Raw genomic sequence first — 20343 nt, 5'->3', positions numbered from 1 at the left:
AAACTGCAAACAACCCCACTTTGCTAACAGCAAAGACTGCGAGGTATTCCTATCTATTAAATAATGGTAGAAAACCTTAAAGTACTACAAGTAAACCTAAATAAAAGTATACACGCTACAGAGTCAACGCTACAACTAGCAATTGAACTTAAAGTGGACATTATCGCAATCCAAGAGCCGTGGATTGCACCTTCTAGCAGTAATAACTACGAAGCCCCAAGGTCAATAGCCCACCAGAGCTTCTACCAAATCTTTCCAAAAGTAGACCCAAACCTCCGCCCAAGAGCTCTATTTTATATATCTAGATCTCTAACAGCAGAGGTTAGCTAGCGAGAGGAGATAGGTGACCACGACGCTATTGCTATCACGATTTAAGAAGGACGCCTAAAGTTCAACATCTACAACGTATACAACTAAAAAAACGCAGAAAATATAAAAACCTTTCAAAGATTACTCGCTAATACTCAGCTACCAATATCCACCTTACTACTAATAGACGCCAACGAGCACCACCCTTGGTGGGACCTAGGCTGTAAAACTAGCTAAGACGGCTAGCTATTAGCAGATTGGATAGAAGACTAGGACCTTAGCCTCCTTAACACGCCAGGAATAGCCACTTTCTTTAGACCGCACCTGTCTAGAGAAACAACGCTAGATCTAACTATCGCTACACTAGACCTAGCCGCGAAAGTAAGAGACTGGCAAACAACAACAGAAACAGGATCTGACCACTATGGGATACTCTTCTCAATCCAGACAACAAAGGACCTAGTTAATAGCCCTACTAACCAAACAAGATACAATACAAAAAGGGCAGACTGGGACCTATTTAGAGAAGAGCTAGGCAAAGCTATCCAGAGCAACGCAGCTCTATAATCGCTAGATCAGATCCACCAACCAAGAAAAGCAGATTTAAGAAACCTACTCCTAGGCCAAGATAATAAGCTAAAGCTGCAACTAGACGCAATTGGAGAAGCTATTACGCTAGTAATCCAACAAGCCGCAGATAAAGCTATTCCACAACTAAAAGAAGGGCTAAAAGCAAAGCCCTGGTGGAACTAGGAGTTAACTAAGCTACGAAGAAACGTATCTCACTGCCAAAGAATATTCGCACAACAACTTCAAGCTACCTCTATAGAAGAAGCCTATCTTTTTAAGAGAGACTTCCTTCTAGCGCGAACAACGTACTAAACGGCAATTAAGAGAGCTAAAAGAGAACACTGGAGTAACTTCCTAGAAAAAGAAGACCCACAATCTATCTTTAAAGCTATGGACTATACAAAGGAAAAGAGAGTAGAAAGAATCCCTCCTATCCAGGGAGAGACGCTAGAAACCTCTTTTAAAGGAAAGTGCAAAGCCTTTCGAAAAGCATTATTCCCACCGCCACTAAGTACAGCACTACCAAGCTTTAATAACCACCAAGAGAAAGAGTGGGAGTGGCCAGCGCTATCAATAACTGAGCTAGAACGCGCTTGCTCTAATAAGGTTAAAAGTAGCTTACTAGGCTCAGACGCTTTATCACAGGATATTATCACAGCAGCCTACCAAGCTCAGCCAAATACGTTCTTTAAAGCTTACTCTCTGCTATTTAACTACGGATACCACCCAACCTGCTGGAGAAGAGCTACAGGAGCTATTCTAAAGAAGCTGTCTAAGCCCGACTATTCTACCCCAAAGGCCTATAGGGTAATTACTCTACTAAGCTGCCTAGGGAAAGTAACAGAACGGATAATAGCTAAAAGACTTGGCTACCTAGCCGAGACTACCAACCTCCTACACGACTCGCAGATAGGAGGGAGACTAAAGAAATCAGCTATAGACGCAGCTCTACTTCTTGTAGATCAGATCTAGCACCAAAAACAATAAGGCTATACTATATTAATAGTCTTTCTAGACGTTAAAGGAGCGTTTGACCACGTTTCGCATAATTAGTTCCTAGATACACTAAAAAGACTAGGCCTACCTATTAGCCTAATCACTTGGGCTAAAACCTTTCTATTTAATAGATCTCTAAGGCTTGCCTTTGACGGCTAAATAGAAGAGTTTAGCGAGATTAACGCGGGCATCCTACAAGGCAGCCCAGTCTCGCCAATCTTCTTTCTTATCTATATTAGAGACCTATTCCCTCAAATAGATGGATTCTAGCTATCCTATATCGACGATATCTCAATCACAACCTCGTTAACGTCTATTAAGAAAAACGTGAAGATACTATAACGCGAGGTTAACAAACTAGTTACAAAAGGAAAACAACTAGCAATCGAATTCGACATAGCAAAGACAGAGCTAATCCACTATACAAAAAACAAAAGAAGAAAAGAAATACCTCTAGAACTCCCTAGCAAGGAGAAAATATACTACAAAGATACGATTAAGTGGCTAGGGGTATACCTCGACAATAAGCTATCCTTTAGAGAGCACGTAGCTATTAGAGCTAGCTAAGCAAAAACAGCTTTTAATAGACTAGGGAGACTAGCTAACATCGACCGCGGGCTATCTCCCTTTGCTATCAGACAACTATACCTAGCATGCGTCACCAGCATTGCAGACTATGGGTCGCCAATCTATTGGCGCAACCAGAGCTTTATTAAAGATCAGCTTCAACCGCTGCATAACGCGGCTTGTAGAAAGGTACTAGGAGTATTTAAAACAGCTCCAGCTATCCCAACAAGTATCGAAGCTAGCTTGCCGTCACCAGCCGTACGGCTAAGCCAAACGAATCGAAAATACGCTCTACGAGCTATACAACTAGCTCCAACCCATCCAATTACAAAAGCTATTACAAGGCTACAAAAAACAACCCTTCAGCAATCAAAACAGCCAAATAAACCAAGACAACTACGCGCTATCACAAGCTCCATCCCATCTACTAAAGAGATAGAAGAGATCATCTCATATAGGTTCAGACCATAGGACTCTCTTAACTACAATATCTCTATATCAAAGAAATCCAAAGAAGAAGAGGCAGCCGCCCACAAAGATTATATCTAAACAATAGAGGATAACTCTATAGTAATCTACTCAGACGCCTCTAAAACTAAAGACAGAGATGGGATAGGAGTAGGCCTAGCGGTCTATAACCCTAACCAAGAAGAAATCTACGCAGAGACAAAGAACATAGGCGAGCAACAACTAGTCTATAACGGAGAGCTTGAGGGCGTTACAGCAGCGTTTGAATACGCTGCTAAAACAGCCCAAAAAGACCAGAATATCCACGTTTACGCTAACAACCAAGCTGCCATCTATAGGCTCCAAAGTCTATCAGATAAGCCAGGCCAACAATGGGTAATTCGGTGCTAAAAAGCAGCCAAAGCTATCCTTAATAGAAAAGCAAAGATCTTCTTAAAATGGGCACCAGGCCATACAGACATAGAAGGAAATGAAAGAGCAGACGCTCTAGCAAAGGAAGCTACAAAACAAACACTAAAAAAATCACAAACAAGCCTAGCCTTCCTAGGCACTAAGATTAAGCTCCTCCAACGAGCTAGCCAGGCAGAAGAGTGGAGAAAGTATAGAGAAAAAGTAAGAGAGAAGAAGACCAGCTACGGAGCTATCTTCGATCTAAAGCTTAAAAACTAACTAGCAATCCCTAGAGGCACGAAAAGAGACATTTTAAGCTCCTTCTACTCTCTTAAGATAGGGCACGGATACTTTAACTCCTACCTAAAGAGAGTAAAGAGAAGAGAATGCGACCTTTGTAGATGTGGGAAACCGCAAACTGCAGAGCACCTACTTCGATACTGCGGCTTTTACAGCGTAGAAAGAAACCAGCTTAAAAAGACTCTAAACTAAAAAATACTCAAACTCCCACGACTACTCCATACCACGAGCGGTATAGAAGCTACATTAGCTTTTATTACTAGCACGCGGATAGGAACAAGAAAGTGGCATCTCGGCCAAGAAGGCTAGAAAGAAAAATAAGAAAAACAATAACAAAAGAGGAAAAAAAAAAAAGGAAAAAAAAGGAAAAAAAAAGAATAGTTAAAAATTTGAAATATTTAGCACTATTTCCTTCTCCCTAAGAGAGCTCGCTGGAAGGAAGCCTAGCTGCCCTACATCTCTCCCTGTTACCAAACTGCTCTTAAGCACCAGGCGTCTAGAAAGCTAGCAACAGCTTAGCTAGATATAGGCCGAAGCACTACAGTCACGCAATACAGCACAAAGTATCAAATTGTAACTAGTTAGATAGAACGGCCGTCGGCCAAAGTCCTACATAGCCAACGGCTGATACAGGACTATAATGGAATAATAATAATAATAATAAGAGGCTTTAGTAGTAATACTAACTTATTTTTTAGAGTTTAATAAGGTTATATAAAGATCTACCTAAATTCTTTTATTATATACTTTAATTATAAAGTTAATTTTTTTAAAACTTAATTCTAGTAGGTTAGAGTATAGTCTACTATTCTTTTTTAAAATAATTAATCTAATACGCTATATAGTAAATAAAGTAAAAGATATTAAATAATAAAAAATATTAATAAAATATAAAAAAAAAATATATATATATATTATAATATAAGTTACTAAAATATAAATAAATAAAAATATAAAATTTTATATAAGTAGTAACTTAGCTTTATATTAATTAAAGTTTTAGTAAAAGTTAAGTAAGTATAAAGTAGAGTTACTAATATATAAGTAGATATAGAGTTAAGTTACTAAAATATATATAAATATTAAGTAGAGTTACTAAAAAATAAGTTAGTATAAGGTTAGGTTACTACTTATATAAGACTCTATACTAATACCTACCTATATTTTAGTAACTCTACTCTACTTTATACTTATTTATTTACTACTATAGCTGAAATATAAGTAGATCTAAGTATAGTATATTATATAAGAAGTAATTTAAATTTATACTAACTTATTTTTTAGTAATATAACCTAATACCTACTTATATTTTTATAACTCTACTTACTATTTATTTAACTTTTACTAAGACCTTAGTTAGTATAAAGTTAAGTTATTAAAAATATACTACTCTATACTTATACTTATCTATACTCTAGTACTTTATCTTATATTAAATATTCTTTATCTTTTTATACTTTATTATTGTTTATAGTTTATTAATATATTAATTATATTTAAATAATATAAAAGAGCGAATTATATAAGTTTTTAAACTATATCTAGTATTTATATTTACTCTTTACAATATATTACTATACTAAAGTACTTAAATATAATTAGCTAAATTCCTTTTAAATAGAATCTTTAATAGAGTCTTAGAAGAATAGATAAAATAGTTTATAATAAAATTTTTAATAGAACCTTAGCTAATTTATAAAAGCTTAGGTTTTATACTAAGTACCTAAGCTTCTACTTACTATCTAATAAAGCTACGTATAGAGGTTAAAGTAACCTTACTCTTAAGAATAAAATTAATATTTTTTTAGCTTAAATAATAAAGTAAAGTGCTATTATTTTTATAGTATAACTCTTATTTAAATATAATAGATATTTATTATTAGATATATAAGCTTACTAGCTAATCTTAACTATAATTAATATACTTTACTATTAACTAATACTTATTAATTAATCTATTACTAGAAGCTATTATACTATTATTTAGTAATATTTATCTATTACGCTATAGATTACGTAAGCTACTATTAAGAAGACTCTTCTAGAATCTAAGATAATAAATATACCTAGGGGTATAAAAGTATTTATAGTAGGTATATTATCTTATTTTTACTAGAGGTACTTTAAATAATTTAAAATAGCTCTAATTGTGCCTAAAACGTCTTAATATTACTATACTAAGACTACTCCCCTCTTAATCTTACTCTAGCTCTAAGGAGTTTCTCTTTATATTAAGTAATAATAGATAAACCTATAACGCCTTACTCTTATCGCTACTACCTATATCTATCTTGTAATAAGAGACTTCGTATCTATACGCTACGCTATACTAGCTATACCTATAAGGAGATCTAGGAGTAAGTTAGCTACTCCTTAAACTAAGTTTAATACGCGTTATCTATGCCTATTACTTCTAAAAAAAAGAGTAGTAGACCTTATAAACTTAGCTATAAGCAAATTAACGAGCTAATTAGCTTTATCTAATAGAGCTGCTATACTTAATAAATAAGCTACTAAAAACTTACTACTTACTTTTACTTACTCTAGTAAGCCTCTAAGTAGTATATTTAGAACGCTCTTTAAAAGAAAGGGTATAGAAGAAGAAAAGTATACTAGAAGCTACTAAATAATAAGTAGATTTAGATAGATTAACTCTAATAGGCCCTAGAGCACTAAGATTAAACTATTAAATAATAGAATCGCGTGCTTTAGAGCGACGAAACGTAGGTAACCAAAGCCTCCTATTAAGATATATATATAACTTAGCTCCTATATAAATAACTAGAGCCTACCTACTTAGTAAATAGAATCTTATAGAGGAGGGGTTAGATATTCTAGAGCTACTTTAATAGGAGTTAAAAAGGTCCTTATCTCTTTTAGGAAAAGGCTTAGAGATTATTTAATAGAGCTCGCTATTATAAGCGGATTATACCTCTTATAAGTAAGTAGGTAAAAAGTAATCTAGATCTACTTTTTATATAAGATAACGCTAGGCTACACTTAGCTTAAGATATAAAACGTGCTCTATAAGAGAGAGGCGTAGAGGTAATATAGTAGCTAGCTTAGTTACTAGATTTAAACTCTATTAAGTTAGTATAGGCGAGGATAGAAGATTAGATATAAGAGTATTATCTAGATTTATTAGATAATCCTTATAACTATAATTAGCTTTAGAGGATTATAATAGAGGCCTAGGAAGCTATTACTCTAGAGCATCTACAGTCTATAGTAAATACTATAAGGCACTAATGTAAGGCTGTAATTGCTGCTTAAGGTAGCGATACATTGTATTAAAACTAAATTAATTACTTAATTAGACTTAGCTCTATCCCTTACGCAGCTCTACTATAAATACTTTCGTACCCCTAGGTATATAGTAGTAGTAGAGCTAGTAAATAAAAAGTAAAAAAGAGTATAGTAAATTCTATATAACTACCTTAGGAAGATAATTTAACTATTCTCTCTCCCTTAGGAATATCTTTATCTTTTATTTATCTTCTCTAACTAGAACCTTTAATACGCTGCCTCTAAGTCTATTACTAGATAAGTAGAAGGTAGAGATCTCTACCTCTAAGCTACTAGTAGAATAAGTAACTACTTTTATACCCCCCTACTCTTTATCTAAATATTAAGTACTTTATACTTACTATATATACGTTTAATAAGTATAACTATTTACTTCCTTTTACTTAATACTACTATAAATAGCTTTTACTAATTTAAAATATAATAAGTGCTAAAATAATATTAATATCCCTCCTAGCTCTCTTTCTTTCTCTTATTCTTCTTATCTTTTAACTTAACTTCTTATATTAACGACGATAATAGATAATATTAAGTAGTAGCTTTAAGTAAGGTCTTATAAACTTTAACTCTTTATAAGAAATAGTATTTACTATAATACTTATCTAATAAATGCTATTCTAACGAACCCTTTACTTTAGTTAGAGGAGGCAGTTACTAATTCTAATACGCATTTCTACTATCTTAAATAGTAAGTTAATACTCTCTATACTAAGATATAGAAAATATAGAATAATATATTTATAGGAACAGCTCTACTAAAGGCTTATCTACCTCTATCTACGGCGGATTTTAAGCTATTATAAGTAATAAAGATAGCACGTAGACTTATAATATTAACTAAATAGAATTATATAGTAGACTTAATTAGATTATATTATCTATAGTATAAAGCCTTACGTTCCTAGGTAATAGTAGACAATATAACTAAATACCTACCTTAAGAACTCTAATAGATAGTATTTAAATACGTTACTCCTATAGAATATATATATATTAGCCTAGATTATAATAAGGATAGACTGAAGTACACCTTACCTAATAATATAGTAAAACCTACTCTTTAGCGAATATATTGAAAATCTAAGCGCTAGTATTAGTAGTATATTACGTAGGACTATAATAAGTACTAGCTACTAGGTACTGCCTACCTAGAGTACCTCGCTAATTAGTATAGTTGAATAAGTTTTATAGTGCACTAATTATATATTCTATAGTTTATTAGTTACAATCTATAGTAACATAGTATAGACTCTACTAAGCTTATTAAGAATATTATATTTGTACTATACCTCTCTCTAAATAAATATCCTATAGTAGTACGCGCTCTTATTATTAAACTCTAAATTCTAGCTCGTATCTAGACGAAGAATATAAGTATTATTATTAAGATATATAAAGAACTAGAGTCGCTAAACTATACTTTAGTTTAGTAATCTACTTAACTTATATACTTTAGCGTATACTAAAGGTATTTACTACTTTAGTACTAGAGTCTATAGGCGGCTCTATAGACGCTATATACTATATTTATAAGTAAAGATATTAAAATACTACTAAACTCTAATTTATATATAAGAGTAGCGATAGAGGCTAGGGTTTTAGAAGGCTAGTTATATATAACTTCCTAAAACTAAAGCTATATAGAAGATAGGTAGATTCTTAATAATAGAAAGGGAATAAAGTAATAGCGTATACGGGGCTATATAGTAGATATATACTAATATTCTTACTATAACCCTAATATTTAGGTAATATTATAGTAACTATATACTCTACTATATATACACTAGTATACCTATATTTATATTATAGTAGGGGTTATAGTGCACGTGCAAAAACTACTAATAAAAAAGAGGGGTATAAAAAAAGCTTTCTATTATATACTACTAACTAGCCTAGATCGCTATATAAAAATACTATAAAATTCCCTCCCTTTATTCCTCGCTTCCTCTCTAGATACTAGGAAATATCTTTTATAGTTACTATATATAGGTATACTATAAAAGTCTTTTATAGTAAGCCTATTATAATCTAGAAGACCTTCCTAAGTACTACAACACTCTACTTTAATACTCGCGTCTATATCTATTAAGTATATCTAATATAATACTAAGAGTTATAATTAGAAGTTATTTTACTTATATAATAGTTATTTTCTAATTTTAGTATATTTCTTAATAATACCTTAAAATACAGGATAAATAGATTGGCCTAACCTAGTAAAGTAGTTAGCGTAGCCTTATAAGAGTATAAAGGGTAAAGTGTACTTAATTATCGCGCGGTAAAGATTTTAGGCTTTATCTTTTAAGTTAGTATTTATATAGCGTTTAAGAACAGCTTTATTCTTAGCGTCTATATTAAGAATTAACTACTAGTTTCTTTTTTTATAGCGCGTTATTAATAATATAAAAACGTTTTCTTCTTCTTTAGTCTATAGATACTTAACATACCCACAAGTAGGTCAAGATAGTTAATAATAATAGCTACGCTCTACGCGAGCACGGCGTATAGTATCTAAGTTAGAAGGGGGCTTAATTAGTTTAAAAGTAGAGGCTAAAGGCCTAGGACTAGGGGATAGTAAGGTAGACGTTATATTAGGGGAAAGGAAGTGTTATTATATCTTACGCCTACAAGGACGCCCTTCGTAAATATTATTAATTTTGCTAGTAAGCTTCTTTTAGCGAGTGTTATACAAAGGATATCTGTAGTTAAGAGAGGTAGAGTGTTATTTATTAACACTAATATCTATACTTACCCTACTAGCGTTATAACTTATATTAGTTTCGTCTAGTGCGTAGCTATCTTTGCTACCTAGTTTAATAGCTAGCTAATAGGACGTTAAGGGACTCTCTTAACTAAGTAGAATAAAATCTATCTATAAGCTAGTAAGCCTATTAAATAATATAGATTACCTTAAGACTTCTATTTAATTAAGGAGATATATACTCCTCTCTCTTATAATAGATTCTAGTCCGCGTATTTTATAATACTAACTTAAAGGCGTAAATATAAAATTAGTCTAGGTACCTAGACCTACGGTGTTATATCTATATAGCGGCAATAATAGAGAAGAGTAATTAGGACTACAAAGACTAAGGGGCTTCGCGTATAAGTTAGCTATTTATTAAACCTTACGGCCTAAACACACGTACGTGCAATATAGATAGATCTATAGCTTACTATATAGTAGAGTCGTCTATAATAAAAACTAGTCGCACCCTTATATTAGCGCCTTCTCCTATACTAAAAGGAGATAACGTGCTATAGGTATTAGAATAAATATTCTTATCCTTAAAGCTAGTACTAAAGCTAACTTTTATCGCAGATTCCTATTAGTTAAATAAACTCTTAAGCACTAGAGGCCTATCTAATTACGCGTCTTAGGGAGCGTTACTATAAGTAGAAGTTACACTCTCTCTACTTATAGATATAGAAGTAGAGAGAAAGGTACTAGAGATATATTAAAATTAAGAATAGCTTAGTAGTATTTTATTATAAGTAGAGAGAGAAGTAAAATTAACATAGATACGCAAGAGAGGCAAAAAAGATAAGTTAGCTACTACCACCGCGGGTAAATATAGAAGTGACGATACCCTATATAAGTAAGAAGGGACGAGACTAAAGTCGCGTATACTTAGTGCAATCTAAATAAGTGTAAAGCTATAGTATTTAGTGTATTAGAGGGAGGGTTAAGTTCTATAAAAGCTATAGTATTTAGTTATATACTAATATTATATATTTATAGGCTTACCTAAGGATATATTTCTACTACTTTAGCACTAATACATATAGCTAATATGTAGTTAAAGAGAAGACCTTAATTATATATCTATAAAGTAACTACTATACTTATAAAAGTTATATCTTATAATACTACACTCCTACTATAGTAGAAAGGTCTAATATAGAGCTATACGTGCTTATACTTATACCGCGCGCTAAAGGTTATCTAAGCCCTTAAATAGAGCCGAACCGCTCTCCTTAGGTAATTACACGCTACTAATATTATCTTTAATCTCTTTAATTATCTACTAATTCCCCTTATCCTCTATTATACTATTAAAATTGCTAGCCTATATAGTAAGTTATACATTAGTATCTCTCTAAATAGTATTAATAGTCTCCTTATTATTATTATTATTATTATCTAAGTTAGACATAATTTTATTACTCTTATAAATAGAAGCTTCTTTAGCTAGCGCCTTACCTTTATAGGGTGTCCTACTAGCCGCATAACGCTTCTTTTAATAATTTTTCTTCTCTTTCTCCTTAAACTACTCTATCTTTAGGGGTATTACCTATTCTAGATAACTATATAACGCTATAGTAATATACGTATAACGCCTCTTAGGAGTCTAGTTATCCTAGAATATTTTTAGAGTTAGCTTTTATACGCTATCTTCGTTTAATATATATACTATCTCCTATTATATTCTTATTATAGCTATAAACTTAGATAGTAGAGACACTACTACGTTACTAGCAACTAAATTCTTATATATTTTTAAGTAAGTCTTATAGAGTTTAAAGTTCTTATCGCGTAGTTAGAGTTCTTATATACGCGTCTATACTATATTTACTTAAGTATAAACGCCTATGCTACTATACTAATAAAGTAGTTATAAGCGAGCACGACGTATAAAGGCTTTAAGGGCTATAGCTAGAGATATAATATATTTAGTAATAGCGTCGCGCTTAATTAACTTAGTTCGAATAAGGTGTTCTATAGCTTTAACACCCTCTAGTAAGTATAGTTAAGTAAAAGTACGAGAGCTATCTAGATCTTAATAATAGAACTACTCTTCTAAGTACTACTTATAATTAAAATAGACTTTAGGATATATATCTATAAACTTAAAGTTATTAGCTATATCTCTATAAGATATAATAGCTTTATAAGTAATAGCGTTAGTAAGTATATTTCTTATAAAATGTTAGCTATAAAATATAGTATAAGGGGGTATTAGAAAAGAGTTTTTTAGTATACTACTACTAAAGTAAGCTAGGCAGCCTATAGGCTAACTAAAAAAGTCTTTTATAGTATACTAAGAGAAAAACTTACTACTAGTTTCGCATATCTATAGTATTAGTAATAATTAGACTATAGATAAAGTTTATTAACGTAGCGCCTAGCCTACGCGTCTATTTAATTATTTAATCTTCTTTATCTAGCGTGTTTAGGACCTCTAAGATAATTTATATTACGTATTTATATTAGAAGTTTATTTTAATCTCTACTACTTCTTAGTTTATAATTAGAATACGAAGGTAGTTAGAGGCAAAGTTATTATTTACTATCTTATAGATCTCCTTACGCGTAGAGGGTATAGTATTAGAGTCTAAGTTAATAATCTATTTTATTATTATTATTATTATTAATTAACGTCCTGTCTCAGCTGGTAGGCTATATAAGACGTGCAGGCTAGGCCTACAGGTAACTACGTAGTGCTATCAATTTGGTGTAGGTGGGGGAGGGGGCTATCTAAATCGAGGTGAGGCTCGTAGCCTAGTGTGGAGGAGGGTAGTAGGAGGTCTTGCGGGTGATAGGAGAGGTAGGCTGGGTGTAGGGCGAAGGCACCTAGTGTAGGTGTTGTCCTAGTTATCGAGGTTTCCTTTATACCAGGCCTGCGTTGCAGCCCTAGTTTCCTTAATAAAGGTAATAGTAGCCTGTACGCCTATTGTAGTATCTAGTAAGAAAGCTAGCGATAGGGGATCCTTTGTAGTTTCTTGCATCTTCTTCCTAGCCTCCTTGTATAGCGTGCAGCTAAGGAGGATATGTGCAGGGTCTTGGGTAGCTCTATAGTTGCAGGGGCAAGCTTTAGAGTCTACTTTTCCTCGCTTGAATAGGAAGTCTCGTAGATAGCAGTGACCTAACTTAAGCTGATAGAAGGCGCTAGAGGCTTCTCTACTAGTAGGAGGAGTAGCAATCTGCTTTCTAGTCTTCCACTTGTACCTTGCGGCGTAAGTAGTAGGATTTAGAGTAATAGCTTTTCTCCCGTATTGTCCTAGATAGCTAAGCCACTCTCGCTCGCCTAGCTGCTTTATTCGTGTGCCTATTACAGCTAGGCTCGTCCTGCTAGAGCTAGGATCTAGCTTTGTAATAATCTATTTTAAGTAGGATAGTTACTTTATTACTAAGTAAACGTTAGTAAACAGCTCTTAAACTAAGGGTGTCTTAAACTAGATAATAACCTTTTTATCCCTAATAATCGCATATTTTAATAGTAAGGCTAAATATAAGTACTATTCTTAAGATGCGAGTAGTTAGAAAAATATTTAGGTTTAAGATATCGTCTAGCGTAAAGTAGAGTAACTTAAGGAACTTCTTAGGTATAGTAGTATTATCTTTAAGTAGTACTTTTAGTATATCTTATAATAGTATTTTATCCTTATATATATTATAGAGGAGAATATAATATATAAGATAACGATAATAAGCTATATCCTTAGATAGATGTAGTATTTTCTTATATAGTTTACTACCTCTATAAAAGATAGAGTAAAAATTACGCTTTATCTCTTTAGTAGGCTACTTAGTCTAGTTATAGAGTTAGTCCTTCTCTAGGGGTACGTAGTAAGGATTTAGTTTATATAGGTAGCGAAGTAGTAGAAACTATTATAGTAGAGAGAGTGCCGTAGCTGCACGCGGATTAGGTATATAAGGTCTATTAGTATTATTACTAGTAGTTATTATACGACGCTTCTAAGCTACTATACTTAGTTTATACTACTTTTATACTATTAGACTAAAAGCTAGCTTAATACTATAGTAGTATAGCTCTAGCAAATCTTCTATAATATATATATTAGAGTTAGAATATAGACGAGAATTATAATCTTATTAAAGTAAAATTTCTTTTAGGATGCCCTTTACCTACTTTAAAAGTATAATCTAAGCTTTAGGGTTAGTATAATTAGTATCTTCTAAGCTTATAATAAAATAATTGTAATAAGTATACGTATAGTAATACTTATAGGCTAGGTAGCCTTCTAGAAGTGTAAATAAGTTACTTCTAGTCTAAAAGTTAGTATAACTAGAAAAACTTATCTAAGAAGGTAGGCACTTAAAATACTATACTACTTTTACTTTAACGTTAGAAAGAGAGAGTAGTGCGAGATAGGAGCTATAATTTAAGTACCTTTTTAGCGCTAGACTACTACTAAATAACTAAACTATAGGCGCTTTAAGGTATTTAATTACTACTTAATATAAGTTCTTATTCTATTAACTAGTTTAAGGCTTATCTAGGATCACTCTATAAGCATATCTCTTAAGGCTTTCTAGCTAGCCTACTATAGGTACAAAGATATTATTAGGGTTAATCGCGACGTTATTTTTAATCGCCTAAGTATATATCTTATTAGGGCCGAACTACGCTATAAAAGTTTCGTAGCTCATTATAATAATAGTATAATTATTAGCTTTTACGTCTTAGTTAAGGACGTATAAATATTTACTAATCTTAGTAGTAATCTTAATAGTTACTAATTCTAGTATACTAGGTTTATAGTAGACGATAAAAATACGTAAATACCCGCTACTAAAAGTAGCTAACTATTAAGTAGTTTCCGCGACAAGCAATGCTATAGTAATAATAAAGTATAGTTTATACAGCGGCTTTACTCTATAAAAGGCCTTATACTAGAGTCTAGTTACTTTAATAGAATTCTATAATACGTTAGTACTATAAGTAGACTATAAAAGACTTTCTTAGGTACTAGGCAAATAGGAATATAAAATATAGAAGAGGGGGAGAAATAGAGAGTGACTAAAAAAAACTTTCTTTATATATATATATAGTCCAAATGTATCGCGAGTATAGTCTATAATATAGGGATACTAAGAAAGTCTTTTTTAGCCGCTGCTATATAGGATTACTTACTTAGTAGATAAGTATAGTATACTTAAACGTCTTCCTAAGCCTAATATAGTTAGTAATAATACTACTATAAGTAAGACCCTTCTTTAAGACGTAGTACGCCTAGTATACGTATAGGGCTTACCACTATTATAATATAACTCCCTTATTCTAATAAGGTATATATATATACTTAGGGTAGTTAATTATAAGATACTTCAACGCTATATAAAGATTAAAAATCTAAAACTCTAGACTATTAATAAGTATAGATATAATCTACTTAGATTACTTATATATATCTATTTTTATTAGTAGAAGGAGGCTATTAGCTATAATCTTCTTATCTTCTTCTAGGACACTAGCTGTAAGTTATTACTACTCTAACTATTAGCGGGGTAGGATAGTATTATTAGCTAAGTTAAGCTTATTAGTATCGAATACTTTACTAAACGCTAAGTTTACTAACTTTTTAGTAGGTATAAACGCTTTCTTTAATACCTTTCCTTCTACCTTCTATTTATTATCTTAAGAAACCTACTCTTTTAAAGTAGTAGTGTTAGGTTAAGTATTACGTTTACTGCGCGCACCTTTTCAACATAACTAATTAGAATTAGATCTATTCTTTATAACTACTATAGATTTAGAAGATTTAATAACCTTAGAATCTTTACTTAATATTATCTCTATAGCTGCCTATAGTTCCTTAGCGGCGTTAGCTTATATACCTTAGGTAGTAACTATAATATCCTTAGCTTATACGCGCGACTTTATAATTACTAATATTACTTAACTAATATATTAATCTACGTCCGCGTTAAGAAGGGTATAGCCTATACTAGTAAGAATCTTCTTTTATACTAAAGTAATATTTATATACCTAAAGTTACTAAAGAACTCTAACGTAAATAACTTTAAAAACGCTATTATAACCTTATATAAGTTAGAATACTTAATATTCTACTTATCTATTTGTATTAATTGCATATACTTCTTAATCTCTAATAAGTCTACTTTAGTATCGTCTTTTAATATTCTAGTAGCTAGGGCTGGTTTTTTATAACTAGAACAACAACTCTTATAATTTAGAATATTAAGTAACTTATTAATATTATAGTTATTAATTATATAGTTATCTCTATAAATTACTTATACTTTTTATTATTATTCTTTTTTAGAAAGTGTAATAAAATCGTGTAAGGTATTATTATTTGCATCTTTGTTATTAAAGTCGCTATTAGAGTAGAATATGTCTTCGTTAGGCGAGGCCCTAGGGTCTAAATTATTAGAGTTAGATATAATGATGTTAGGAGGAGGCCTAGAGGTAGCTTCTACTAAATTATTAGCTTTACGTTAGCGGTATTCTTTCTAACGCTTCTTATTGCGTACTAACTTCTTCTCTTATTTATTAGTAGATAGTTATAGAAATTTATCCGCCTTTATAACTCGCTTTTTTAGCCTCTTAATCTAAGTATCTAAACCTATACTCTTAATTTAATACTGCGTATACTCCTAGAGTAAGTACCTCTATTACTATTATATAGTATCTAGTAAGTATATACTCTAAGGGAAGGCACCTATACGCTTAATAATAGCTATATATTAATACGTATAGTAGATTATTAAGTCGCTAACGTTAAATACTTAGCGCTCTAATTTAGATATACTATAGTACTAGGAAGGAGACTATATGTACTTCGCGATCAAACTAGCTACTACTACTTCTCTTTATTCTTACTTCCTAGTAATAACCTTATTCTTTACTAAGCACTTATAGTCCCTAATAAGTTTATATAATAATAAGGCTTCTAGAAGAGAGCGTTTAAGGTTTAAAAGTAATATAGTAAAAAGCTTATAAAGATTACCCTAAATAAAATTATATAATAAACTAATAGGGGAACTAGTAGAGTTAATTAGGTAGCTAGAAGAATCCTAAACATTAGTTTTACTAAGATAGTTATTAGCGTTGCTAAGGATATTATCGTTAAGTATAGTGTCGTTAAAGTTATTAAGTATAGTATTAAGCTCGTCGCTAGTAGATTTATTTAACTAGTCTATAGTAATATTATATATAGAAATATGTAATACATAGTAGTTAAGTAAAAATAATAGTCTAATATAAAAAGTCTTTATTAGTTAATAGATAAACTATAATAAAAGTTAGTTTATAAAGTAAAATTAGGGAATAGAATACTAAAGAAAGACTTTTATTAGAGGTCTAACTAGAAGCGCGTAATAGGTAATAGATTCCTTAGTATAATAGACAATAGATAGGGGTCTAGAAAAAGACTTTATTAGTGTTTTGCGTATAGAACACGACTTTTTATAAAGGGCTAATAGTTAACTAAGGTAGAGTAGACTAAGTAGTTAATTGTTAGTATATAGGGGTCTAGTAATAGTTTTTTTTTATATATAAAAGGAGTATACTTACTTTAATAGGCGCTAAATATTTATTTATAGGTGTCTAAAAAGACTATAGCAGGTCTAACTTTAAATAGATAGGTAGAGCTATTAAATTATAAGCTAGAGGAAAGAGATATAAGGGTAGAGTAGGTAGATGTTACAAGTAACAAGAAGGATTCTCTCCTTGACGCGGGATGACGAGGTTAAAGACCAACCACGTCCACGTCAGAAGGTAACGACCATCGCGGGGCTGGAGGTCACGTGATATGTGTGCTCCCGCCAAGAGCCCTGCTCCCGGAGCACGGGGGGCCTTGGGAGAATTATGCTCCCACTGCTCCCAAAGGAAAGGGAGAATAGGGAGCACCAGGACAGAAGCAATGAGGATATAAGGATGGATGGATTTCATTATTTACTCTCGTTGTGGTCAACTCAAATTGTACTTTCTTACTAGTATTGTTTACTTCACAAGATAGTTACATGTTAGTCTATCGAATAGATTAGCGTTGTCAAAACCCCGGTTACATCCATAACTCTTTTCCACTACGAATCGCCAGACAACCTCACGGAACACTAGCGTAAAGCTCACCGGCCTTAGTGTGGGACCCGGCAAGAGAAGTATAGATCCAAACCCCGTGTAACACTTTGACCACCCACGGATTCAGTGGAGGATTAACCAACAGCGTCCGATTAAGATTTTACCATGTCACGCAACTCCAACGAGTATGTCAACGTTCAGGGCCAGGGGCCTGAGGAGAACATCGACATGACTGGTGATACCCACGGAGGTATCAACGAGCCGGCGGCAGGGAGCCCCGAGTACGAACTCGTTAATCTTAGACGCGAGGGCCAGAATCAGGCTAGACAGATCGCCGAGTTACAGAACATGATCAACCAACTCACGAGTCAGCTGATGGCCACACCAAACGAAAAGCCTATCAAGAAACCCAAGATGGCAACCCCAGACAAGTACGATGGTAACCGCGAAGGGTTACGGACGTTCCTCACCAGTATCGAGTTATACTGCGGGTACTACGAGGTACCTAACGACGCAGAAAAGATACTCACGGCCAATTCTCACCTAAAAGGAAAAGCAGCCAGTTGGATGCAGCCGTATGTGGAGGATTTCCTAAAGGATACCGACAACAAAGGAACTAAGGACGAGACGCGTACCTTATTCAGCAGTTGGGCCAACTTCAAGGAGGAAATGGGACGCATCTTCGGGGAGGTAGACGCGGAAAGCCAGGCGGAGAAGGCTATATCTCGCCTGAAGCAGACCAAGGCAGTTTCGGCCTATACGGCGGAGTTCAAGCAACTACAGGCACGAATCAATTGGGACGATTCGGCACTCCGAACGGTATACGAAGCAGGTCTGAAGGAAAGCATCAAGGACGAACTTGTGCATTACGACAAGCCAAAGGATTTGTACTCGTTGATCGAGTTGGCAACAAGAATCGACACGCGATTATGGGAACGAAAGGAAGCCCAGAAAGGATACAGACCAGGGCTACCCTTTGCCAACACCCGAAGGTATCGGAGCAATAAGGATCACGACGGAGACACATACATGACCGGCAAGGTACAAGACAAGTCCAAGGATAAGAACAAAACCCGAGGAAAGTTTAACGACGGTCTTTCTAAGGAAGAACGCCAGAAGCGTTACGATAGTAAGGCATGCCTCCGCTGCGGCGAAGTAGGACACTTCCGCAGGGACTGCCCGAAGAACGAAGTCAAGCAAGGAGCGGTCAAGATCGGGATGCTACGGATAACAACACCATACCCGACTGAAGAGCTAGACGAGACCCTCAGCGACCTAGACCTGTACGACGAAGCAAGACAAGCCACCGACGAGGCCTTTGAGCTAGTACAGAAGGCAATAGGACTCCAAGACTTCAAGTGGGACAAACCACTACCAACGGATTGGCAGGTTGAAGGGGCAGAGGTACTACGCCGCCTAAGACACCAACAGTGCTGGATTTGTGGAAATACCAGGCACCAAGCCAACGACTGCGATATCGAAGGACGAATCACAGTCACGGGACCCCGAGCAGATGAGATTGCCTGCAGGGCTGCCCAGGAACAACCCAGATTCAAGGAATCTGACGACGAGGAGACGCCTCGGACGTTTAAGGAGCGAATGGAGCAACACGAGCGCCTACGTTGGGTTGACTGCCCAAGACAGTGCGAGTATCACTTGGGGAAGCGAGAAGAAACCAGGGACAACGAGGACGATTGCTGCCACATCAACTTATGGCATAACGAGTGTCGAGTACAGCATTGTCAGATGCACCAGCCAGGAAAAAAGGAAGCTCATGAGGAGCTATGCTGGGTCAACTGTACAACCAACTGCCAGTTCCACAGGGAACAACGACGGAAAGCTCGAAAGGTGGACGACTACTACCATAGCACGATATCCGCCGAGGAATGCAATGCAAAGAACTGCAGGATGCACAGAGATGCAAGACCAAAAGTCACGACGACTAGGGTACCTAGGCAGGATCAAGGAAAGTCCGAAAGGGAAAAGAGCCACGAACGACTCTTATGGACGCATTGCAGGAAGGGATGCGCCTTCCACCGACAACAGTTTGAGGATGCTCGCGGAGTGAACGATTACCTCCATAGCACCCTGTCAGCAAACATCTGTGAGGCAAACGGATGCCCGATTCACAGAACAAAGAAGCCGGGACCAACGAGGGAGGTTGCGAAGGAAGACATACCGCACCAGAATACCCATTGGAGCTTCTGTTACGACGACCAGTGTACGGTACACTATTCCGCCAAGGACGGCGAAGGCTACTTTCCTACGCAAAGGAAAGATAAGCAGGCAAAAAACTAGGATGCCGCCAGGGACAGGGTCACGCTGGTGAAGGCAGTCCTAAAACGACCCTCAAGGAAGTACGCGAACTGGGAGCGCAGGATTTGCGGCTGCAGGCTACGGTACTTATAGACGGACACGAGGTGACGGCGCTCATAGACAGTGGGGCCGCACGAACCGTCATCTCACCACGAGTGGTGGAGAAGAACAACATACCCTATCGGGCCAAGAAGGTGCCGATGCGAGTGGTATTAGCCGACGACAGTCCCACGACATACGGGAACGGCTGGATTCGACTTGAGACCGAGGCAGTATCGTTACGCCTGGCTGGTCAAGAAAGCCGAACGAAGATTAGTATTATG

Source organism: Bipolaris maydis, assembly GCF_028858645.1.
Source record: "Bipolaris maydis strain C4 unplaced genomic scaffold PSV08scaffold_8, whole genome shotgun sequence".
Classification (NCBI taxonomy): Eukaryota; Fungi; Ascomycota; class Dothideomycetes; order Pleosporales; family Pleosporaceae; genus Bipolaris; species Bipolaris maydis.
Note: the sequence above shows the minus strand (reverse complement) of the source record.